General features: G+C 39.6%; 1 protein-coding gene across 1 annotated transcript in view; it reads left to right on the forward strand.

The window, feature by feature from the left end:
• Positions 1-360: 360 nt before the first annotated feature.
• Positions 361-26,576, forward strand: part of Jazf1 (JAZF zinc finger 1) — a 140,790-nt gene continuing 114,574 nt past the window's right edge. The window contains exon 1 of the mRNA XM_013024453.1: positions 361-428. The gene's annotated coding sequence lies outside the window, so the exon portion shown is untranslated. The remainder of the gene's footprint in view (positions 429-26,576) is intronic.

The raw sequence follows: 26,576 nt of genomic DNA on the forward strand, positions 1-26,576 counted from the left end.
TGAAGTGAGCATAATTAACAGAGACTTTCTTTCTTAGGCCGATTAAATACTGAAAACCATGCCAACATTGTAACTGTAAGCAGTGAAAACCAATATTTATGAGGGGGATTGTGCAAGAGTTTGTGTGACAGATGGGCATTTTATCACTGTTGATGTTTGGAATTCCCTTGAAAAGTAATGCAATATCTTGTTATTTATGAATGAATGAACAAATGATTTGCATTGCTGACTGAGTTTTATTTAAGAAGATCTATTCTAAATGAATCTCTTTCTCCATTTGGCCTCTGGTACCATGTTAGGTAACCTTGTATGTTCTGATGCAAAGCCTGAAAATTTATAATTTTTTTTATTACAGATACAGATCCACGTGTTTTAGAAAAGCAAGAATTACAGCAGCCAACCTATGTTGCCCTCAGTTACATTAATAGGTAAGCCATTTTCAGAAATACAGCAATTCTCTATTTTTAAGCATTTGTTTTTAACAAAATAGTTTAAAAAAACAATGCTTTCAGTCTTGCAATATTTGCATGAGATTTTCAAGCAACCTCTATGTAGAATTTGCTTGTTGCCTTGTTGAGAAGATATTGAATGTAGTCCTCTGTTCATATGTCTGAAAACGACTGATTTATATGCTCATTCTGGAAGCGTTTTGTATGTAGAGTTAGAGTATGCTCCTGGCTTCATAAGGCAGTATGTGAGATTAATAGATTTATGTTGAGCGAACCCTTTAAATCCTAGGGTAAAGAGGTATTTTATGAATTCAAAACATGGTTGGAATATCAGAATATATCAGACTATAACAAATTGAAATGATTTAATTTCAAAAAGTTATTTAGTAACAGCCCATCTTTTAGTAAAAACATTCTTAGCAACTGACCCCATCTGTGTAAAATAACTCAAGTTTTTACTTAAACAGAATGTGTGAGGCCAATGTTAGAGGACTGTTTTGAACTTGATATATCAGTCTAAAAGAAGACAGTGTTACAGCCAACTCAAATAATTAGGGAGACAATTTTTTGGAGAGAACTTAAAAATCACCTTAAGAAAACATACTCCTAATGCAAAAAAGACAAAGTAGAAGAAAAATGGGATTTTTTTATTCTCTGCTCATAATTCAGTGAATGAATTTCTATTGACTATCCTTTTATGAAAGGTGAAGTGTTTCTTGTTCCTTAGTATAGATAATTAATTCCCAGCTTTCCACTCTAGATACTGAGCCTCAACTCTGATACTGTTTCATTGTAGTACCTTTTTAGGAAACTTAATTCTTGCCTAGATAGAGCTGTCAATCAACCTATGTTGAGCTTCAAGTCCATGATGAAACCTTTTTCAAAGAGATTATTAATATAAACATCTATGTATTTCCTATTTACTGATCTTCCCAAGAAGTGAGATAGGATATCTACAGTTTTTTATTTCACATAATTTTTTAATGGTATTGGAGTATGAACTTAGGACTTTGTGCTTGCTAGGCAGGTGATCTGCTGCTTAAACCAAGCCTTCAGCTCTATTTTGCTTTGGCTGTTTTTGAGATAGGATCTTGCTTTTTGTCCAAGCTGACCGGGACCAATTCTCTTAATTATGCTAGTACAGCCAAGTTTTTCTTTTGTGATAGGATCTTGACCACTTTTTTTTTGGCTTGGGCCTAGCCTTAAACCATGATCCTCACAATTTCCGCCACCTAAGTAGGTAGGCTTATGGGCATGAGCCACTGTTTCTAGCTCATTTCCTATAGCTCTGACATGTTGGTAGAATACCCTCAAATCACATTAGATACCAACAAAAGTATCTATGATTACGTAGGTCTTTCATAGAACCTGTGCAGTTTTCAGTAGCTACCAAGTAATTTGAAAACTCTTTAGTTATATATGTATTCATATAACTTAGTGTATTAACTAAACTATATTAGAGGATAACTAGACCTATAAATTGTGGTATTGCATAGGACTTTTAATAGGATATTCTGATTTGGGTAAAAAAAAATCACCTCTATATACAGATTAGTGTAATGCTAAGCCATACTACTTTAAACATATGTATATATAGTTGTATTTTTTTTTGTACTGGAACTGGGGCTTGACCATAGATACTGGGCTCTGTCCCTTAGTTTTTTCACTCCAAGGTAGCACTTTTACCACTTGAGCCACAGCTCTACTTTGGGTTTTTTGCTGGCTAATTGGAGGGTCTCACAGACTTTTCTGCCTGGCTGGCTTTGAACTATGATCCTCAGATCTCAGTCTCCTTTATAGCTAAGATTATAGACATGAGCCACTGGTACCTGATGAAACATTTTTTTCCTAGGCCAGTATGTGATCCATAACATCACATTGGACCTGAGTGTTTTGTCCTGCAAGTGTCTTTGGCAGTACTAATGTTTGAACTCTGGGTCTCACTCTTGCGAGGTTGACATTCTAAACACTAGAGACATGATTCTAGCCCTTTTTGCTATTATTTTGGAGATAGAATCTTGTGAACTTTGCTGCTCAGTTTAGCCTTGAACTGTGCTTCTCCAGCTCAGCTTTCCAAGTACCTAGGATTAGAGGTGTGAGCCATGGTGCTTGGTTCAAATGTCTTTTTTAATCTGTCATAGACTTCTGATGGAAAGTGATCTGTAGAAGAAATGGGCCAGTTGTGTCACTCAGTGCTTTCAGCCTTCAGATTTTCTTTTGTTTCACTGAGGTGCTCTATTTTCTGTTTGCAGTAACAGACATAAAGCCTGGAGAAAATGGGTCTTGAACTGTTTAAAGGCTTGAGAAAATAATTTCTCAGATCATGTTGTGGCTGTTAGTGAAGTAGAATCTGTAGACGACCAGTAATTTTACTAATGGTCTTTCTGAAGAGAAGGACTATGTAAAAAGTTACCAGGAGATTCACCCTTCACATACCCTTCTGGGGATGGTGCCACACTGAGGGCTTCATAGTTAGTACACAGTGGGCACTCTGGATATTTGCTCCCATCAGGGTAAGTAAAAGCTTGAACAAAAGAGAGGGCTAAGGGGCTGGGAAGGTGGCTCAGTGGTAGAGTGCTTGCCTTGCATGCATGAGGCCCTGGGCTCGATTCCTCAGCACCACATTAGCAGAAAAAGCCGGAAGTGGCTCTGTGGCTCAAGTGGTAGAGCGCTAGCCTTGAACTAAAGAGCTGAGGGACAGCACCCAGGCCCAGAGTTCAGGCCCCACGAACAACAAAAAGAGAGGAGAGAGAGAGAGCCAAGTAACTGACCATAGTGAAAAGATGTGAGAAAAGTCGAAAAGTCTTAGGATCCTTTGAGAATCAAAAATAAATCAATTGAAACCGGTTCAGATTCAGGAAGAGAACATTAATGGTTAGATGATGTGAAAGGTGAAAAAAAGCCAGGTTGACAGCAATATTCTGTACAGCAAAATAATTTAAAAAATAAAGCTAACAAATAGGTTTCTTTTTCTTATACCTTAGAAGGAAATTCTACTGCACCATGGAGACAGAAAAAAAGGATTTCCCTGTTCATGTATGTGTTAATACATGAACCCAACAAACATTTAGACATCTCAAAATTGTGAAGCTTTCTTTGGCAACAACATTGACTAATCAACCAATAGAGTGTTAAGGTCCTTAACCTGGAGCTTGTTTTTTGGACTCTTAAAGAATAACGTAATCAAGTATAAGTCACTACCTTTAGTCTATATTTTTGATAGCTATATTCTTTTTTTTGTCATGGGGCTTGAACTCTGGGCTTGGGTGCTGTCCCCAGCCCTTCAGCTCAAGGCTCGCACTCTACCACTTGAGCCACAGCACCACTTTCGGGTTTTCTGGTGGTTTATTGGAGATAAGAGTATCACTGACTTTCCCAGCTGGACTAGCTTTGAACCACGATCCTCAGATCTCAGCCTCCTGAGTAGCTAGGATTATAGGCGTGAGCCACCAGCACCTGGCTTGATAGCTATACTCTTAACACAATGTATTGAGCATAATTGATATTTACAGGTATATAAATGTCTTGTTGGGCACCAGTGGCTCACACCTGTAATCCTAGCTATTCAGGAGGCTGAGATCTTAGGATCATGGTTCAAAGTCAGCCTGGGCAGGAAAGTCCATCAGATTCATTTCTAATTAACCAGCAAAAAGACAGAAATGAGGCTATGTCTTAAGTAGTAGAATACCAGTCTTGAGCAAAAAAACTAAAGGACAGTGCTCAAGCCCTGAATTCAAGCCCCAGTACATGAAGAAAGAATGGGGAAAGAGGAGAGGGGAAAGAGGAGAGAAGAAAGAGGAAAGAATTGAGGAGCGAGGAGAGGTTCAGTTTTCCTGTCACTCACAAGCCCTAGGTTTGATCTCCAACACTCATGAGTACACATGTGGGTAAGGTGGATGACTATTAATGACAAAACTTTATGGAAATTAGCCGGATTTTACATTTTGCATTCAGCCTGCTCCAATATTATGTCATATAACCTCTGGAAAATCTCACTGTATGATTGTGTGATAGAGGTATTTGTTTCAAACCTGCACAGATAGATCTCCTTCCAAATCTAACCACTGCACAGCAAGGCTTACTTCAGAGAGTTAGTACTTAAAAACAAAAGGAGAATTTGGAATACTAATATTGGAAAAACAAAAGTCAAACAGCTGAACAGAGGAATCAAAGACATACAAAATAATTTAGAATAATTGTCAGGCTCTACATAATTGGCGGCTAGTCACCCCCAGTAAGATGAAACCCTAGGATACTACAAAAGCTGAATACACTGGCAGAGAGGTGAGCAGGAATTCCTATATAATGTATTGCTACCATCGAATTGGTTGTGTGTGCAAAGTGAATCCCAGCACTGCAGTTGTCAGATGTGCTGGGGAGGCCACCCTAGCCATCCACAGTCGGTAGGAAAGCACATAGGAGACCATACTCCTATATATGAAGTAAAGAAGAGCTGCTGGGTACAGTCAAATGACCCCCATCAAAAGCTTGCTGAGAAGCATGGGCTGCCCCTGCCTCCAGTTTCCTTTAGGTTATTGTCCAAGTAGTTCAGGTATCTGCATTAAGTGGCACGGTAGCTTACTGGATACTTTACACCTCCCCCGAGACAGATGATTGAAATAGCCTGAAGACATAACAACATACTATGGCAAACACTCTTAATTATGCTGTATTCTCTATGAAACACTCAAGATTAAAATAACATTCAGAATTTCCAAAAATCATTTAAAAATATAGCATTTGTTGTAAGGCATAAAAATGATCATGTGTCGGCTCAAATTTGTGTTTTCTTATCCTCACTCCTTATTTACTGCTTTGTAAAATTTTAATATTTTCTTGGAACTGTACTCCAACTGGTCTCTTACGATGCTTGGTGTCTTGGTTTTTCGTTAGCCTGTAGGTTTGACTCCCACAAATGTTTTTTAGTTAGCTTTACATTGGCTGTGAAAGTTAAACAGCAAACTTTATAATGCCTCACAGAACAGCAGTTCTAAGAGCTGCAACTATTCTCTACCACCTCCACATACAACACATTTACTTACAGTAAGATGCAGTAATTAAGGCTGGGAATCTGAAGTAAAATAGGTTTCTAAGCTAGGCACATGCCTGTAATCCCAGCTACCTGAAAGACAGGAGAATCGTGAGTCCAAGACCAGACTGGTCAAAGTTAGCAAGACCGGCCAGCCCAGAGTTCAAGCCCCACGACCAACAAAAATTTTTTTAAAGACCTCTATCCCAATTTTTAAAACATACTCATATTATAGGATATATTATACCCACCTCCCCTTGTGAAGTCTCTAAAATGGATAATATAATCCATACATACATCTGATCCTAGCCCACTTTTTCTTGACATACTTATTGGGATGAATGTTCTGATAAAACTGGTTGCTGAACTATCTCTTCCACCTCTCTTCACCTTTCCTCAAGGAACTTAGAGGCCATTTTTGTAGAATAGCTTTCTGTTTGATTTGAAATGCAGAATACTTCCCTTTTTCTCATATGCTTAACTGGGGGAAAGGAAAAAAATATTGTGCCCAAATGTGCTAACTCAGTCACTTCTTGTCCCTCCGTGAATGATGGTCTCTGCTCTTCTCAGAAGCTGCTCAAAACATTATTAAAGCTTTTATTATTTTTTGCTCAGAAACGTATCATTTATTTCTCCATCCTCCGGATATATTCCTCTCTTCTTTGAGATGTAGAATGATGATGTGGTTAAGAATATAGAAGTAGAATCCAACTGTTTAGCTGTCTGCTGTTCAAAAGTCGCATGATAGAGTTGCCAAGTCTCTGCTTCTGTTTCCTCATCTCTAATAATACCTTCTTTATTGTGAGTATTAAATCAATTAACGTTTATTACATGGTACATATACCAACTCCTAGGACATACCAAGTGCTATATAAGAGATCTGTGTACGTATCTAAGTCGATAATTAGAAGAAAGCTTTGGAGGGGGGACAGAACAATTTCCACCAGAAATCTACTCTACAATGCAGGGACAATTTTTTTCAATCTCTCGCAACTGTGTTCCCAGACTGAAGAACAGTATCTGGCACATTGTAAACTCTCAATAAATATTTATTAAAGGAACAAAATTGTTTATAAAATAATGAGAGACTGGTTTTTTTTTAACTGTAGAGTCTCCTCTTAGAGCAATCAGGAGCCTATCTTGCCTATACATGTAGAAAGACCTATGGGTAAACATGACATGTATAACTTTACTCAGCACTAATCTGGCTTGCAGCATAAAAAACATACCAAGTGTGGCTAAGCCCCATTGTCCCACCATGAATACCTAGACAAACCTATGACATAACGGTTTTCATAAGTCAGTAGGAAGTACAAGATTACAATCACTGAGAGCCATGATCAACTGGCTCTCTAGAGTCTAAGTGGAACACAACAGCCCCACTGAGCTAAAGGAGAAAGAATTCACAACCAAAGTGAGAACAGCTGCCCTGTCTCTGTATGTATGTATTGGAATGGCAGAGAGGATGACTAAAGATGAGAGAGCTGAGCTGTATGGATTTTTCAAGTCTACATAATGTTCTCCCATGAATGCATGGCTGAAGGTGAGTTGCACATGGCCAGGGTAAGACAGTCTCATTTATGAACAGCTGCTAATGTAGGAGAATACAGAGACTATATGGTCCAGCTTAGTATGATCCTAGCCATGTGATTTAGGTATCAAAAAAAAGACTTTAGATTACAAGGACTTTGGCTTTAGTCACTGTTGGGGTAACTCTAGAACAGACTTCCATAAAAGCTCCGTAGGGAAACAAAGGTTAGAAGTAAGTCCTGACAAGTTAGAGGGTTTGGGGAAACATTCTGAATTTCCAGAGATTTGGCCTAATAAAGTATAAATCTAGACCTACACAAGTTCAATGTGATCCAATTAAAATTGAACTGCTTACTATAAACAAAATATTCTTCATAGTAATAAATTAATATCATGTCTAATATACAGTTAAAAATTACTAAACATGAAGAAACAGGGAAATTTTCCCTTTGACACGAAAAACAAAGTGGTCAATAGAGACCTTCCCTGACATGGCCTAGATTTAGAAAACAAATATTTTATATAAAAGCAGCCACTATACATAGGCTCAAGGATTTAAAGTAAAAATATTGAATAAGAGGTTGTTTTGAATAAAAATAAAATCAGTCTGAATTTTTTTAATCTCTCCTCACCAGAATGAACTGTTTGATGAAAGCTTTCTTCCTCTTCTCCCCTTTTATTCCCACTCCAAAACCTTACCTAATTCTCTCAAACTCTCATTCTTGCTGTTTCATTTGGACTCATTTTTGCCATATATAGTCAGCTATAGCCTCATAAAAAATGCTGTAATTAGCTGAGTTTGCACTGGGATTTTATTTATTTTATACAAACAAGCCCAAAGCATTTTTTTAAATCTAAAGGCAGTGATCTTTTTTCACGAAACCACCTGTTTATGGTCTTCTAAGAGCAATCATTTATTACAGTACAAAACATGCTTTCCTATATTCCTCTTTTGTCTACCAGATCTGAAGTTCTTCTGTGTGCACTAGCCCCAGACTAAAGTTTGGGGCCTAATGCATGCCATAAACATGCTGCATGCTGTTAGGTCTCAAATACCAGACATCATGCTACCATTTTCTTAGCCTGTTTTTATGGACATCAGCAGAAACAAAACTGAGATGGCTGCCTGCCAGATTTTCCTTGGAATATCTCTGACCTGCTTTGGACTGCTAATTGTGCTCTGCAAAGACCATATACTCTTGAGGGACACCAGGAAGCTGAAAAGAGAACCTTTATGTGATATTTTTCTTTCCCCCACAGAATTAGGTTGCATTACCGGCAGAAAACACATGGTAGAGAGGTAAGTCTAGGAAGAACTGGGTGATATGATTCACTCAGTAGGCACTGGGACCTAGAGGTCTTTATTGTCTATTTCTGGGGCAATCAGTATTTTAGACAGGTTACTCCTTCAACTCAAATCCTATCAAACCACTTTATTTATGGTCTTTATGTTCACTCATCTATGATTGAGTTCACTTATCTGTAATTGATCTCGTGCTGCATCTTCCAGCCAGTTCAAAGCTACATTGTAGATTTCAGAATGAATTTACAGCATTTAGTGATGCGGATTTTAAAAAATCATCTAGAAATAGATTACTTTTTTCCTTTGTGGAAACTCATTTTCTGGACTGGTCGTAAGAGCTGCTGTACATTCTTACCTTAAGCTATGAGATTTCCCAGTTGGCCAGTCCTTCCAGTGCTCCCCATTCTTGTGTTGTTTCCCTGGTGTGACATGGGCCTAGGGACCTTTGGTCTCTTAGCCTTGCTTTGACTTGTCCCTACACTCAAGCTGGCTGCTGAATAGCAACTTTGAATTACCAGCTAGAGTCATTCTTACCCTCATCTTCAGTCCTCAGCCTCTGATTTAAACACACATACTTCACCCTGCAGCTGCCAGGAGCTCCTCAAGAAAAGCATGGCAGTGTGTTCCATCCCAGTGCTTACTCTCCCCGCTGGACTTTCAAGATTGTTCCATAATCCTTTTCCTCTCAAGTTGAAACTTGTTAAACTTACCGCAGTTCAGTTTCAAGTATTTCCCACAGTCCTCAAGTTCCCAAAGGAATTCCTCATCCCTTCAACAGCAGACACTCTCATCCCTGAACTAAGAACACAGGCTATTTCTGTGTTTGGTCTCAGCTTCCTTCTTTTTGTGTACAAATTCATCTGGACTTTTCTTCATGTTCTTTGCATTCTTCTTTGTTGAAAGCCATCACCATAGCCTGTATACTATAATCTATCTCTCATCTCTGCCTTTAACTTTCCCCTTCCTCTATCCACCCCCCTCTCAACCCTCTATAGTCTAATGTCCTATCTGTTCTAAGAATTACCTTGTTTCATTTTCTTCTATTGGATAGTTGTGTTGTCTTCCTTAAGGCCTTGGACTACCTGCATTTATGTGATCAGACACTATTTTTTTTTTTTTCAGTCTTGGGGCCTGAACTCTGGGCCTGGGCACTGTCCCTCAGCTCTTCAGCTCAAGGCTACCACTCTACCACTTGAGCCACAGCTCCACTTCCAGCTTTTTTTTCTTTTTGCTTATGTGGTGCTGAGGAATCAAACCCAGGACCTCATGCATGCAAGGCAAGTGCTCTACCACTGACCTACCTTCCCAGCCCTGATCAGACACTTTCTGAAAAACCTTTCCTCCCTTGTGCCCTTTAACGTACCCTATCCTGAGTCTCCTTCCTCTTGATCCCCACAAATAGCAGTACAGGCTAGATTCATTTTGTACCAGCCCATTATTTCACATCCCTCAGAGAGAGTTTTTTTTTTTTTTTGCTTCATGATGCATAATGGTACCTATTCATTAATCTAGAAAGCTTGAAGTTAATTATCTTCCAACTATATCTTTCTCTTATACCCATTGCTATGTATTCAGGCACCAAATCTTCAGTAACTAAATCTCCTATATGCTTTCTCTGCTGTTATTTGAAGCTCCTATTTTGGATTGCTTCAAGAGTTTCCTAATCTCCCTTCCTACCTCCATTCTATCCACTGTAACCTGTCCATTCGTTGTCCAAAAAAAAAAAAAAAATCTGGGCTGGGAAGGTGGCTCAGTGGTAGAGCGCTTGCCTTGCATGCCTGAGGCCCTGGGTTCGATTCCTCAGCACCACATAAAAAAAAAAAGCCGGAAGTGGCGCTGGGTGGTGGAGCACTGGCCTTGAGCTGAAAAGCTGAGGCACAGTGCCGAGGCCCAGAGTTCAGGCCCCACGACCGGACCAAAAAAAAAAAAATCTACCAAACCAGGCACTAGTGGCTCATATCTATAATTCTAACTACTAGGTGGTAGGGGGTTGGTAAAAATGAGAGCATCATTATTCAAGGAAAGCCCCCAAGGAAAAAAAGCCCATGAGACTCCATTTTAACTGAAGGAATACCTGTCATCCTTGATCATTTAGATTGACATTAATACACCATGTTTGCTTGCAGTTGTGTTGTTCATAAAACAGTTATCATTAATTAAAATTAATCATTATCTATTCCAACCTCTAGGAATTATCTAAATTTTTGGTTAAGTTCCTTTTCTAAAATCAGAGCTTTAATTTGCTACAACCAGTAATAGCAATTGTAACTATGTACAGTGAGAACATTGAAGATCACTAGCTTTTCTCCCAACCCCATAACAAGCTTCTTATACCATAGTTTATAGATGTTAACACCATAGTGGTCTCCAGGCATATTCTTCTCCATGGGTCAACATGTGTATAGGGACTGACATTAGCATTTATAAAATGAAGTCTGACAAACACTATCCCTAACACACACACACACACACACACATCTCCTTTAACATTTTCAGGTCATCATAGATTGACTTAAAAAGAATTCTAAGTTCAAATAATTTCCACTGTTGATTAGTAGATGTTCAGGTTGATTCCAGATTTGTTTGCTTATGATTGTGTTCTTTGTGCAAGGAGAGATGAATTCTGATTCTAAGACCAGTATAGCTTTGCTTGTATTCCTATGGCAATCTTTTGCTACTAATAGTTTCCTATCACAATTTCAATAAGATCAAAAGGCCTTACGACAGCCACCAGGGCCTTTGTTATTAGGTGTCCTCTCCCCCACCTCTCCAGCCTGACTTCTTGCTGCTGGCCCCAGCAAAAGCACCAGCTGCCACTCCTGAGCATAGCAGCTCGTACCTATACCATGGCTCTAGTCCTTGTAGTTCCCTCTGCTAGTTCTTGCTTCACCCAGACCTCTCCTGGGCAACTCTTTCCTCCTTTTGATATCTGGCCAAGTCTCTTCTGCACAGCAAGCCTGCCCTGATTTAAAAGTGTCCTGCTTCACCACTGTGCACTCTTAATCTGCTTTTTTATTTCTCATTGCACTTATCACTGCCTAAACTCACACATTACGTAATGGGTCTGTGGTTGAGTACTTGTCTCTCCCTTAACTTGTGAGTTCCTTAGGGACGTCCATTCTGGTCATCACTATGTCTTGTAGCTCCTTCAGCCTGTCTATTACATGGTGGGTGTTCAATAGCTATATTTTGACTAAATGCTTGCAATTATAGCTGTGTGTGTGTGCATCCTGTTCCCTTTTCATTACGTGTTTTACTCATTTTCTATTTCCTGTCTTTTTACACCTGGCTGAATAGCGAATACTTTGCACATGGTATAAAATTAAATCACAAAATGGTGAATTATAATATGAGATGACCTTGGAGATCTCCCTCCACCTCCTCCATACACATTTACAAAATGACTCAAGGCACTACCCCTCTCTTATTTCATTTGGAAATTCAGATCGCTGGCAGTAATCTACTTGATTTATTGTTTTCCCCTTATGTGCAGCACCTTGGAGTTAATTAAGACGACCATGAATCTTCTCTCTGTAGCTGTAGTACATTCCCCTTTGCAGAATCCTCTCATATTGCTGAGATTGTTGATCTGGGACTCAAGTTGAGGCATTACTTAATTTTCTCACATTGAGCTTCATTATGCTGAGCCTGAAGACTAATTCTGCCTTTGAAGGCTCTCTGATTGGCAAACTATAAAATACCTCCATGTTTCTAGTTTCTGAATAACTTCTCATTTCCTCCTTCATGGCCAAGACCTTGGTCACTGGCTCAGAGCAATGTAGCCAAGCCAGTCACCTATCCCCTGAAAAACACAGCGCAAGCACTTTCCCGAAGCCTCTCACCTGTGGCCTGTGCACAGGTGTCTTCCAGCAATAGCAGTCTGGACTAAGGAAGGACATCCTCAGACATGTTGCTCCAGATATCAGAGGCATCCACAGATGAAGACAGACAAGTCATAAGACAGCGTTAAACTAACCTCCTGGAAAGACAAGTTTTATTGAAATTGTCCTGTAAAAGAGGATGAAGTTCATGCAGAAAAAAAATCACTCCTTGGTCTCATTGTTTTTAGCTGATGGTTAGTTGAACCCCCACTATCTACAGAGAACGAGGCAATGCACTTTATGTCTTTCATCCTCAGAATGACCTTTTGCAGGTCTTTTCTCTTTACACCTAAGGAAATATCTTCCCAGGTAGGTTGTGGGAACTCAGGTTTTATGCTTTGAACTCCTTTAGCAAGCTGGTCATGTTTGGACTACTTCCCAAAATAATATTTTTAAACTCATGAACTAAAATATATAGGATTACAGAGAAAACCAATTCATTAAAATGCAGTTGTCAAAATATTAAAATGACAAATTCATGATATGGTAACATGTGCTTTTTGACAAAATCTTAACTGAGAAAACTCAGATATGGAGTTAATAGCTTTCACAATTTCACATTAACAATGAATATGAATACTTTGAGATCGTTGCTACCAATAGTGGTACCAAAGTGTCTGACTTGTACATATGCAAAATAGATGTTTGGAAAATGTTGTGATTAGCCTCATTTTTGACAAACTGGAAGAAATCAAATGCTGTATTTCAGTTAGAGGTTAAAATGCTGGTGCTACAGTTTAAGTAGTCATGCCTTTAGACTTCAGCATCTTTGTTTTTTATAGCATGAGCTAGTGCCTCCCAAACCAACATCTCATTCTCAATAGGATTTTCCACTTGACATATCATACTGCCATGTGAAGTAGGTCATAGAAGAAATAAAATTAAACATCTAAAAGTATATAATCCTGTCTTCTTAAACTTTTGTTATTAGGTGAGGACTGGTGGCTCATGGCTGTAACCCTAGCTACTCAGGAAGCTGAGATCTGAGAATCATGGTTTAAAGCCAGCCGGGCAGGAAAGTCCATGAGACTCGTTTCCTCCTATTAATCACCAGAAAACTCGTAGTGGAGCTGTGGCTCAAAGTGGCAGAGCACTAACCTTGAGCAAAGGAGCTCAAGAACAGTGCCAAGGTCCTGAGTTCAAGCCCCATAACAAAAACAAAAAAACTTATTAGCATATCGTGATAATTCCATAGATGTGTACAGTGTAGTTTGTACAAGTTTATGCCCTCTATTATATTCCTTCCTTTCTCTCTTCAGTTTGATTGGGTCATGCGCATGCTTGTGCATGTGTGTGCATGTGTAAGTTCATACATCTATGCATACACATAATATGTAACATGCCAGTCCTCTTCACCTTCCCAGTACTTTTTTTTTTGTCGGTCATGGGGCTTGAGCTCTGGGCCTGAACGCTGTCCCTCTTCAGCTCAAGGCTAGCACTCTACCACTTGAGCCACTTCTGGTTTTCTGAGTGGTTTATTGGATATAAGACTCTCATGGACTTTCCTGCCCGGGCTGGCTTTAAACCGCAACCCTCAGATCTCAGCCTCCTGAGTAGCTAGGATTACAGGCGTGAACCACCGGCGCCTGGCCAGTACTTTCTATTTTACAAAGTGCTTTTACAGGTGCATCTAGATATCTTATTTCCTCTCACATTTTCTCAAGTGAGTTATGAATCTACTTTTAAAGATTGTCCTTGCCTAATTTTTTTAGTGCCAGCCCTGGGGCTTGAACTCAGAGCCTGGGTGTTGTCTGAGGGTTTGGCTCCAGTTGTAGAGCACTTTGCCTTGAGCACACTCCACTTCTGGCTTTTTTGATTATTAATTGGAGCTCAGAGTCTCAGACTTTTCTGCCTGGGCTGGTTTGAACTGGGGTCCTCAGATCTCAGACTTCTGAATGGCTAAGATTACAATGAGGCCCCATTTTTTTTAGAACAAGGATCAGAGAAATTCAGTGAAATTCAAAGCCAGTTCACATAGCTAGTAGGTAACAGACTTGAGAACTTAAACACCCAAATCTTCCATGTCCATGTCCTTATCAGTATCCTGAATTGCCCAGGGACTCGGGTGCTTTCTCTCAATATAGTGCTAAATGGAGACATGACCAAGATAAGGCTGGGGTTTCTTGGTCTCCAGGGCCATTGTCTTGCCTCCAAAATCCTAGAGCTCAGAATTTACGAATGCACACAGATGTTTTGTAGGACTTGCAGCCCATGTGGGATTACCAAACTTAAGTACAAGGTTGTATTTTACATCATTATCTCCAGTTGCTGATAGAACCAAATGCATAAGGTGGATTTTTTATTATACTCCACGTCTCTGGTCATGGCACTCCTTTCAGTCCAGTCCCAAGGGCTTTTCCCCTTGCTTCAGCTAGTACATTTTTCTTGACAATTCACTCTGCACTCTGGCATGCTGAGGCCATAAACGTGCAGTTCAACAAGCAGGATTCAGAGAAGCCTTTCCCCTTCGAAATCACTGAATTTTCCCTGCAGATTTAGGTGACAATGTGACTCACAGATGGTGGAGCCAGCATACAACCAGTTCTTGCCAACTCCCTCTTATCTTTTAATGAGATATGTTTAGCAGGCTCAGACCAGAAATGGATCTGGCTTTGAGAGCTGGCTCTGCCTCTTTGGGCAGTATCTGTGTTCCATCTTTCCTTGATCACTTTGAAGACTTTGAAGACTCAGCCCTTCAAAGTGACACAGTTTAGCAATGACCAATGTTGTTCCTCTCAGGAAACAGTATCACTGGGGAAGTTGTATGCTTTTCCTCTCTGTATCAAATGAGATCCAAGTTTGCCTTTTGCCCAAGTCATGTCATCCAGTCCTTTTTCAGAGACAGAATGCTGTGGCCTGTGGGGGATTGGGGAAGATTTGCTGTCGATACACACTAGATTGTGTTTTCACTATTAGAATAAATGCTTTTGGAGCAAAATGGCTGAGAAGTTGCTTAGGTTTGTTCTTCACTGTGCTCATACGAACATTCCTGCTTTTATTGCCCATTTTATCATTAGGTTTGGCACCAACCAGATTTACTGACATGCAGTTCTCCTGAGCCAAATAAGTATGATGAAAGGCTGGTTTCTATATTGCATTAATTTTTGTTAGGCAGCAGACAGAATGTTTTAAATAATATAGGCACATTATGCTGTTAGCTCATTTCCCTTTTTTGAAAAAAGAAAAGCTCTTTCTGATCTCTCACAAGATTTTTCTTCAGGACTGAGGCATCAAGGTCTTATTTTCTTGAATTTTAACAGGAACTTACACATATTTGTGTATAAGTCAAATCTTAAATTGAGAAAAGTTTACCATAAGCCCTGAAATCTCTAATTCCCTAGGCACATGACTTTGTAACTACTAGAAACTGTGGAATACCACTGCATCAAATTCTGGTTCTGATTTGCCTGTGTCAGCTCTTATTTTCCATCTCAAAAGAAAGTGCCTCACTCATTGCTGCCACTTTACCCATTGTTAATATGAAACCAATCCTATTTTGTGTAGAATTCCAATTATGGCAAAGTAAAGAATGTAGAATTTAAGATGATCTGGTACTTAGTTCCCACATGTGTCTAATGTCTTGTTCAACATATTTTTAGAACGTTAATATTTTATGCATTTTATTGTTATTGCAGAGGTGATATACAGAGGGGTTAGTTGTGTCAGATAAAGAGTCCATTTCTTTTCAGACAATGTCACCTCTTCCCTCTCACTCTCCCAGTTTTTCCCTCCTATCCCCACCCACAAGTGGTATTGTTCATTTTCAACAGGGTCTAGTGAGTATCACTGCTGCATTTGTTCACCTTTGGTCCCTCCGTTTCTGTGCTCCCCCTTACTGTCCCCAAAACAGATAAAATTACAAAAACAAAAACAGCAACAGAGAACCTCATTTCCATTTCCTGGAGTTCATTTCCATAAATATTTTATGTGATCAGATGAATATAGGTATTGCACCTTTATGTTCTTCTCCTAAGAATATACTTCTTTGGTCTCACTGAGTGTGAATGCCTAAAGAGAATGCCTAGAGATCTGTATAATTTATCATGCCAGTGTGGTTCTTTTTTTGACCATCCATGTTCATTGAAGCATTGGTTACCATAGCCAAGGTATGGAATCAGCCCAGATGCCCCTTAGTGGATGAATGGATCAAGAAATTGTGGTATACGTACACAATGGAATTCTAATCATCCATCAGAAAGAATATTGTACCAACCATAAGGACATGAAAGACTTGGAAAAAAATATATTAAGTGAAGCAAGCCAGAGAAACATAGGTTGCATGGTTTGCCTCATTTGTGGTAGCTAGAATGTACCTATAAATCTACAAGGAAACACACTGGATGGCATAACCTGTAATTTCTATAATTTGAACAAATACTAATTATATAAGTTGATGAGATTCATTGTGATATTTCCATATGTGCATACATCACATGTTGATCATGTCTGTCTGTACTCTCCCTTCCCTTTCTCCCTGCAGCACCCTTTCCAATCCATAGTAATCTCTACAATAAATCATTCAGAAAACCAGAAATGATGCTGTGGCTCAAGTGGTAGAGCACTAGCCTTGAGCTGAAGAGCTCAGGGACAGCACCTAGACCAGAGTTCAAGACCCACGACTGACAAAAAAAAAAAAAAGTACAGACTGAAATAAGTATAGAACTGATATAGTAATGGAAAAATGTATATCAATCAGCTTAAAACTACAGAGCCAGATGGAAATTTCATCCTGTTTCCAATTATTTTGTTGTTGGAAGAAAAAAAAGACCATGGGATAGAAAACTGTAAAATTCAGAGTTACGGTTTTCCCTAGGGGTCCAATTTTTACACAGGAAGGAAGACAATGGCTTTACCTGGATTGAATACATTGTTTTTTAAGCTGATCCTGAATTACAAGTTTGTTAAAATGTTCTTTCTGAAACTTTTGAATGCAGCAAAGATGCATTCTTGTTACTGATGATTCCTATGTCAATGAAGCATATAAAAGAAAAATGAGCTGGTTTCTGGTGGCTCAAGTCTACAATTTTAGCTACTTGGCAGACAGATCTGAGGATCGAGGTTCGAAGCCAATCTATGTAGAAAAGTCAGTGAGAGGGGCTGGGAAGGTAGCTCAGTGGTAGAGCACTTGCTTTGCATGCATGAGGCCCTGGGATCGATTCCTTAGTAACACATAAGCAAAAAGAAAAAAGCCAGAAGTGGCGCTGTGGCTCAAGTGGTAGAGCACTAGCCTTGAGCCGAAGAGCTGAGGGACAGCGCCCAGGCCCAGAGTTCAGGACACACGACCGGCCCAAAAAGAAAAAAGAAAGAAAAGTCAGTGAGACTCTTACCTCCAACTAACCACCCAAAAGCTAGAAGTGGTGGTGTGCCTCAAATGACAGAATACTGGCCTTGAGTGAAAAAGCTAAAGGATAGTGCAAGTCCCTGAATTCAAGCCCCAGGACCAGAACCACTAAAAACAAAAAAAAACAAAACACTGTCTTTCCAACTTTACCTGCAGTTAACCAGTGTTAATATTTCTGGATATTTCCTTCTGAGATTTTTTTTTCTTCCTATGCATATGGTTCCCACAAAAGCAGGACCATAGTCTGGCAGAATTTTGTTATCTACTTTTCTCAACTTTACTGCAAGCATTTTTAATCTCTAATTTTTTAAACAATTGTCAACATTTATGCATGTCATGTACTTAATCATATTCTGTTTCATCGGATCATTTTCTTTTTATTATAAATGATGCTGCATGAGATTCTTCTGGAAGTGGAATTCAAGGGTATGAATACTTTTAATACCACTTATATTGATAATTATTTCCATAAAGGGTATTTTTTTCTAACCAGTGGTGAATAAAAACAGTATTCTCCCTTTTCTTGATGGTATTGAGTATTGTCATTTAAAACATTTTGGCCAATGTAATATACTAAGCAAACCCTCAGCCAGAGCATGAATGAGTAGGAACTTCAGGTTTTGTATGTGGTAGGGCCACAGCACAGTCACTAGAGTGCTAGATGTTTCAAGCATATGAAGAAAGGAGACCATTTCCAAGCTGTCTTCTGGAATTCCTTCTAAAGGGTACTGAATATAAGACCCTGTCCTTGTAACAACTGGGAAGTGATCAAATTATAGTCTTGTTTGAAACTGAATGATCAAGTAAATATGTATATGATGTGTTAAAGAATGAAAATAATAGGCTGGGAAGGTGGCTCAGTGGTAGAGTGCTTGCCTTGCATGCATGAGGCCCTGGGCTCAATTCCTCAGTACCACATAAGCAGAAAAAGCCAGAAGTGGCGCTGTGGCTCAAGTGGTAGAGCACTAGCCTTGAGCTGAGGGACAGTGCCCAGGCCCAGAGTTCAGACCCCGTGACAAAAAAAAAAAAATTGGGCTGGGAAGGTGGCTCAGTGGTAGAGCACTTTCCTTGCATGCCTGAGGCCCTGGGTTCGATTCCTCAGCACAACATAAGCAAAAAGAAAAAAGCTGGAAGTGCGCTGTGGCTCAAGTGGTAGAGTGCTAGCCTTGAGCTGAAGAGCTGAGGGACAGTGCCCAGACCCAGAGTTCAGGCCCCACGACCGGACCAAAAAAAAAAAAAATTAAGATAACTGTTCAGATCTCGTCCTATCTCACCATGTTTGATCAGTCTATGAAAATGCAAAGGCCCTAGAATAATATGGAGGCAGATGTCAGAAGGTGCAAAGAGAAAAGCATGCAAGCCTATTTCTGTTCCCTTGTCTTTCCCTTCCATCCTCCCAAACAAGCAGAAGTCTGAGGTGAAGGACTATATTAAGAATGGTAGCTGAGCCAGGCACCAGTGGCTCACTCATGCAATTCTAGCTACTCAGCAGGCTGAAATCTGAGGATCTCGGTTCAAAGCCAGCCCAGGCAGAAACATCCGTGAGCTTTTTATCTTCAATTAACCACCAGAAAACAGGAAATGGCACTATGGCTCAAGTGGTAGAGCGCTAGCCTATTGCTGAAAAGCTCACGGACGGTGCCCAGGTCCAGAGTTCAAGCCCCACAACCGACCAAAAAAAAAAAAAAAGTATGGTAGCTGAGCCTTTTCAGATCTCTAGCATTAGAACTGATATAGACCCAGGCTAGCCCGGTTCCTCAGACCTGTGAGAACTGCACTGTCTTGACCTAGATTCTCCACTCCATTCTCTTGTCTTAGCTTACACAGGTGGGAAGTTAAGCCACTGCCTCATCTTTGTCTCTTATACTGCTTCTTTACAAGTTCTCAAATCAGAATCCCAGATCTCTAAAGGAATTAAGAAATTAGAACTTTCCAGGCAGGGGACCTTGGGACAGTCATGTAGCATCATCTGTTGAGAATTTCCTAAGAATTTTGTGTATGCAAAAACTTAATATAAAAACCTGAAAATAAGCCTGCCTTTCCCACCAGAGAAATTTACCCACCAGTTACAGTCACTGCACTGGTAACCTGCCTCTTCTCTCCTCCACATTTACAGAGACTTAGAGGGGAAAGCAGTTTAGGATTTCATGTTTTGTTTGGCTTGGCCACGTACATGATCCATGACCTTCTCTTGCAGGAGAACCTGTGATCAAGTCAACCTTGAATTGTATTTTTCTCATTTGCATGGCAGTCTTACCTCCATCTATTGTCAAGCCTACCAGTTCCTTCATTGCTGCTTGAGTCTGAAAAAAAAAAAAAGAGGTTTCATCACTGTACTAGTAATTAAAAAAAAACAGACTGAATAATGTAAGGCTGGTGTTAGGATAAAAGAAAAACCTAGCATCTGTGCAGGGTGTGTCTCAGGAGAACTTGGTGTTGAGTCTTGCCCCCTTCATCAGAATAGTTGAATGTATTGTGGAGTGTTAATGTGTTGAATGTGTCTTCCTTTTAGCAAATCTAGAATTGAAGAGTTCATAGGCATTAGCTTGGCCTTGTTACATTGCCATGTTGTGCAGGCTCAGGGGAAGGATTCAGTAGCTTTCTGCTTGAACATCCATGACAAAATGCAGAAACATGTGTATCCAAGTGACATGTCACTTGGCAGTTAATATTTTCCTGTCTCGTTGCATTTTTGTATGTGCAGTGGCTGCATTGCTCATGTGTTTTTATTCACATACTCATATCTCTACATCCAGCAGCCTGACTTGTTCTAGAGATGGAACAAGACAAAGTTCATAAGTTAAATTCAAACAAGATGTGCAGGAATGAAGTTCTTTCAGGGATAAGAGAGGAATGCCTCTGGTCAGGAAGGATTTATGATTTTTGGCTTTGTTTTTTCTCTTATTTTTCATTAGTCTTAAGCTTTCCAAAAATCTACTGTGCTAGAGAATGATAAAAATACAAGGATCTTCTTTCTCATCAGGTATAAAAAGCAAAGTTAATCTGGTCTTTACTGAACATACTGAAATGCATTTCAAAAAGATGTGCTGCACAGAAGTAGACACTTTCAGCCATTTTCTTAATGTAGTCAAATTTGGAGGAAATTAGGAACATGGGGGAATCCATACCCATTTTCCACCTCCAAGAACAGCTTAGGGAATCAGTAGGTATGATAGACATTTGTGTACATTAATATTAGCTATAAGAAACATGTGTCTGTGCTTGGTAAGACAGCTTGACTAAAATAAACATGTTAGATCTTCCTCTAATATTTGATACCAGTTCTACCCTTACACTTCACATAGAAAATAAATGCATTTTTATGAGATGCTTGTGTTTGTTCATCTATGTTATTTAAAAAAAATCAAGGAACAAAGTATAAAATAAGAAATGTAACATTTTGATGTTGTCAAGAGTTAGGTCTGCCTAGATTTCATGCAGAAGAATAATATGTACATATTTTAACCTTTGTGTCTGCTGTGTGCTGAAACACGCAATGTGTCTATAAATGAAGCCCTGTAGCTGTCGCAGCTGTCCGAGCTTCTGAAAAATCTACAGTGCTTTTCTAGTCTTTCTCATGCTGATAATGTTAGAAAAAAAAAAAAAACAAAAACATGTGAATGTACTCATACACTCAGGGACATAGATCCTGCGATAGATTCCAGACCACAAGACAAGACCTACTGGGAATGCTGCTCCCTTGCTTGCTTACCCTTTTTAAATGACTTCTGGAGATTAGATTGGCCAGTATTCTAAAGAACTAACTGATTCATGAGTGACCTACTCAACCTTCTTTAAGATTCATGACTGGGGCTGGGATTGTGGCTTAGTGGTAAAGTGCTTACCTAGCATGCCTGAAAGCCCAGAGTTCAATTCCTCAGTACTACATACACAGAAAAAACTGGAAGTGGTACTGTGGCTCAAGTGGTTGGGCCTGCACACTGTCCCTGAGCTCTTCAGCTCAAGGTGACCAACAACAACAACAACAACAACAAAAAAAGATTCATGACTATTAGAAAATAGGTTGGTTCCTTTGAGTTCTTAATCATTCGTTTGACTCGTTATGAAGGTGCTTAATTTGTAGGGCATTTAAAGGCCATTTCTATAGTTTTAGAGAAATAGTAAAATTTTTAAATAGTACTATGTATGTGGAAATCATTCTATTTCCCAATTTCTTATGTGTTCAATTGTTTTCTGTTCTAATTTTGTAAGCATCTATGTAAGGTTACAATAGGGACACACACTTAACTGCCACTTCATGTGCATATTCCATGTTTTTCATCTTCAAAATCACTTTGTCAGTCATGGGGCTTGAACTCAGGGCCTGGGCAATGTCCCTGAGCTTCTTTTGCTCAAGGCTAGTGCTCTACTACTTGAGCCACAGCACCACTTCTGGTTTTTGAGTGGTTATATGGAGATGAGTCTCATGGGTCTCTTCTGCTCAGGCTAGCTTCAAAATGTGATCCTCAGATCTCAGCCTCCTGAGATTAGGGGGGAAAAACACATGTGAATGTACTCATACACTCAGGGACAGATCCTGGGAAAAATTCCAGACCACAAGACAAGACCTACTAGGAATGCTGAGATTACAGGTGTGAGTCAACCAGTGCCTGACTTAAAAATCACTATTTTTTAATGGACATACAGTGTCCTATAAGGTAGAGGGCACTGGAATATGTCCTTTATCCCATCATGGTATTGTAACTGATAATGAGAAAGCTGTGAGCAGATGAGACAAATATATTTTGTTGGACCAGTAATTTAATCCACTTGGATTATTATTTTCTCAGAAGTACTTTGACTGGAAAAAGAATATCGACGTTTTAATGCTATTTCCTGTCAATCTTCAATTTTGTCTGCATCATGGGCATTTTGGAATTTGTAAAGAGCATTATCCAAGGGAAAACATTTCTACTAGGTCACAAATCACTGGGGTGAGGCAGTATAGGTCAGGTATAGGTGAAGACTAGGAAAATCCAAAGCTGCTCTTACTGCTTTCCATCAGCAACCCACTCAGGATTTGGCATGGCCCAATTCTGTTAAAAGTGCTGCTCAGTGGACAGATATTGTTTCTACCTTCTCCATGTGTGAGTATCTATGATGTAACAATAGTGCATAGGACCCCAAAAGTGAATCTCCTCTCCCCACCCCCCACCACCACTCCACACATTTTCACTTGAGAATAACTCCAGGACACAAGCACAAACAATTCAGAATTAGGAACAAAATAAGTAACAAGGATTTTCTTATCCAAAATTTAGCTTTGTTCCTCTTTAACAAGTAGAAATAAGCCTAAAAGTTAAATTTCAATTAGTGCTAAATCAGAAGCAATCTAACTATGGTTTCCAGGAAGAGGATTATTAACAGACCTCTACAATTGCCACTGACTTAGTAGGATGAGTATGTTGAATATTGTGTGCCAAACTCTATAGTACATGGAACATATTTCACAAAAAATTGTCAGTCCTACTGCCCTTGTTCACCTTCATTCACAGAAAATCAGTGCAAACAATTCCCCTTTACTGTGCAACATAATTTGGAATTTGGCTTCACCAATTCTGAAGACTCAGGGCATTCAGTTTGCCACTTCAATGAAGTGGTGAATGCTAACCCCATAAAACAAGTTTGCCAAGGAGTGATGGTAGACGCCCTCATTTCTGTTAGCCTTGAAAGCTTCAGCCTTTTGATTAAAAGAAAAGAAAATGGACCTGCAGTTTATTTTAGATCAGCGTATATCTGATCATTCCTCAGCGAGGCCAAAGTTCACATTCCCTGGGATTGGAGTCAGGAGAAACTGTCCTCTACATGATACTGTTTTTAAAACAGCTGCCTGTCTGGCTGATTACAAGTTGATTTTAACTCTAGTGCTAAATACCAAAATGAAAGCCACAGATAGGAAGCTTTTGCTGTCCACTTGCTTTTACCCAAAGCCTGCCCATTAAAGGTAATTAATTTATGGCCTGTAAAGTCTGCTGCTTTCCTTCTATGGATTTGTTAACTCTGAGTTTGATATAGGATTCCAAATAGAACTTGGATCCACCATTTATGAAATACAAGGGTCTAATCCTATTGGTTTCCCTGATCTTCAGAGATCCAAGGATTAGTGTAAAAGTTTCTGTTTTTAGAAAAACAAATCCTGGCTCTGTGGATTGGGCAGAATGAACTGCCAGTTATCAAAGCGAGAGGTTAAAGTTTACCTAAGTGATGAATATGAATTTTGGGCTTGGTCTTTCTAACCCTCAACTGTAGAGCTTAGAGTCATTTCCAGATTTTACTGATAAACTTTTGTCCTCTAATGGAAGGTCAACCAAAACACATATATAACTAGAAATGTTTGGGAAAAAAGATTTGCCAACTACATAATACAACCCACATATTTCCATCTTATATCTGATCATTCTCAGTTCTGTGCATGAAATCTTCCACTTTGTGGTAAATTGTCTCATCACCATGGTGATCATCAGGATTCAGGTCTATGAGAAGGTTTACAGGAAGAAAGGATGCTTCATAATGATTGCCAAGTAAACTGACACTATGGCTGAGATGACTCCTCCAGTTGATAGATCATAGATGCTCATCAGCTGGGATTTGAATTTGAGTCTGAAGTTCCAAAGCACTGGACCAGAACAGTAGCTGGCACCAGGAGGGGACAGTGAGCCTTTGACATTGTGATGAGTCCAGTGTTGAGTCCATTAGAGTCCAGGAGGTCTCACATGGCATGATGTAGGTACTGTATACAATTTGCCTTTAAAAATGCAGATTCTGCAGGCAACTGTGGCTCATGCTTTTAATCTTAGCTACTCAGGAGGCTGAGAATTAAATCATGGTTTGAAGCCTGCCTGTACAGGAAAGTCTAAGATTGTTATTTCTAATTAACCAGCAAAAAGCTCCAAGTGTTGCTATGACTTAAGTGGTAGAGTGCTATTCTTGAGCACAAAGCTTGGAGATAGTGACCAGGCTCTGATTTGAAAGCCTAAGACTAGAAAAAAAAAAGTAGTTTCCCTGGCTGGGGCTTCTACTGGAACTGTTTAATGAGAATATTTCCTTGCTAGATACAGAATATCTAGTATGCAAGTTCAGCTAGCATCAGAGTTGGAATTCCATTCTTTAAATTTGTCTAAAACCTGAATTATATAATCTGGCAAAACTTATTACTTTTTCCTTCTTTCTTGCCATCACAGGCTCTAGTGGTCACTTTACTTGAGAATATTTTCCTAAAAGAATGCTTTAATGTCTTCACCAGACATATGCAGGCACCAATGTGGTAACAAATAAAAAGTTTCTCCTGATTACACTATGGTCTGGGGCAATCAGCACACCTTCACACACTGGCCTTAAGCAGCTATTTGAACTAAAAATTCTGCTTTTAACAATTGCATGTTATATACACATCAGGCATCTGTGGGCAATAGTACAGTGTAATAGCGAAAAACAGACTATTCAAGTTCAAATTTCATGTGCCCTGTCTATTTGCTCATGTCTGTTAGGTTTTTGTTGTTTTTGCCATTCCGGGGCCTTGAACCCTGGTCTGCAAACTGTCCCTGAGCTTTTGTGCTCAAGGCATTAAGGCTATCACTTGAACCACAGCTCCACTTCGGCTTTTGTGGTTAATGGAGATGATTGCTCAGACTTTCCTTTCCTGGGCTGGCTTTGAACTGCAGTTCTCATAATTTAGCCTCCTTAGTATCAAGGATTACAGGCATGAAGCACTAGCATCTGGCTTAACCTGCCTCATAGTTTCTCTCATTGGTAGCTAGCTAGGCGCTGGTGGCTTACACCTGTAATCTTAGCTATGCAGAAGGCCAAGATTTGATGATCGTGGTTCAAAGCCAACCCAGGCAAGAAACTCTGAGACTCGAACCTCCAATTAACCACCAGAAAACTGGAAGTGGCCCTGTGGCTTAAGTGGTAGAGTACTAGCCTTGAGCAAAAAGAGCTCAGGGACAGTGCCTAGGCCCTGAGTTCAAGCCTTATGACCAACAACAACAAAGCCTTTACTTGATAACCTGAATGAGCACATTTTGAGCATTTTCTTACACAACACTGAGCATCAAGGCATCCTTCAAGAGCAGGAAAATATGTTAAAATATACAGCACTGGTAGGTCTTGTAACATCTCCAAAACACTCCTTTAATGGCATTACAGAGAGATGAATCAGGATGTGCGGGTGTAATAAATGTAGGAATAAATTAATAAAGATGATCCTGTGCCTTGCATCTGATCTGTGTGATAAATAATTCTCCATTCTCACTCCTGATATATTAGGCCATGTTCAAGGTCTCCACGGGCTGACCTATTCCCTCATTCTTAAGTCGATTACCAAGGTCTCCCATTGCTAGCTGCCAAGAACTGGTCTGGTAGGCATGTTAGTGATATGTTTTATTGCTGTTTCTGGAGGCCTGGTATATTTTACATGCTATTCTTAGAATTTTCAATTAGCTGATTTTAATTAACTAATTGAAGCTTCTTATTAAAAGCTTTTATGATTTGTCAGTAGTCTAGCTGTGTGTGCACTCTGTTCTATTAAGAAGCCATTAAATCCTTGAAACTGCCTGAAAATTTATTAATCTTACTGTGTAACTGCAGAAGTGTGGGCACAGAGCATGGCATTTGTAAGATAGCATCTTAAATTGTGAGGGTCTTCCAGATACTAGAAGGTAGAGCTGGGAGGAAACTAGACCATCCAGATCACACAAGAACCCCATTTGGATTTTGTTTTAACATATCTAGTGTCATGGAAATATGCTCTATACCAGCTTCATCTCTTGAAATACTTGCAGATAGGGTCAGGAGTATAGCTCAGTGGTGCAGTACTTGCCTATGATATGGGCCTTACCCCCAGCCCTATCTGCAGGATTTCAGGGATAAATATACTGTGGGCAACATTCCCTAAAGGTCACAGAGGAGGCATGCCATGTGAATTTAAATATAAGTCCCCTTGCTGGGCACCAGTGACTCACCTGTAATCCTAGCTACTCAGGAGCTGAGATCTAAGGATCGTGGTTCAAAGCCAGCCTGAGCAAGAAAGTCTGAAGAATCTCGC

This window comes from Dipodomys ordii, unplaced genomic scaffold, assembly GCF_000151885.1.
Source record: "Dipodomys ordii isolate 6190 unplaced genomic scaffold, Dord_2.0 Scaffold76, whole genome shotgun sequence".
In the NCBI taxonomy this organism is placed as follows: Eukaryota; Metazoa; Chordata; class Mammalia; order Rodentia; family Heteromyidae; genus Dipodomys; species Dipodomys ordii.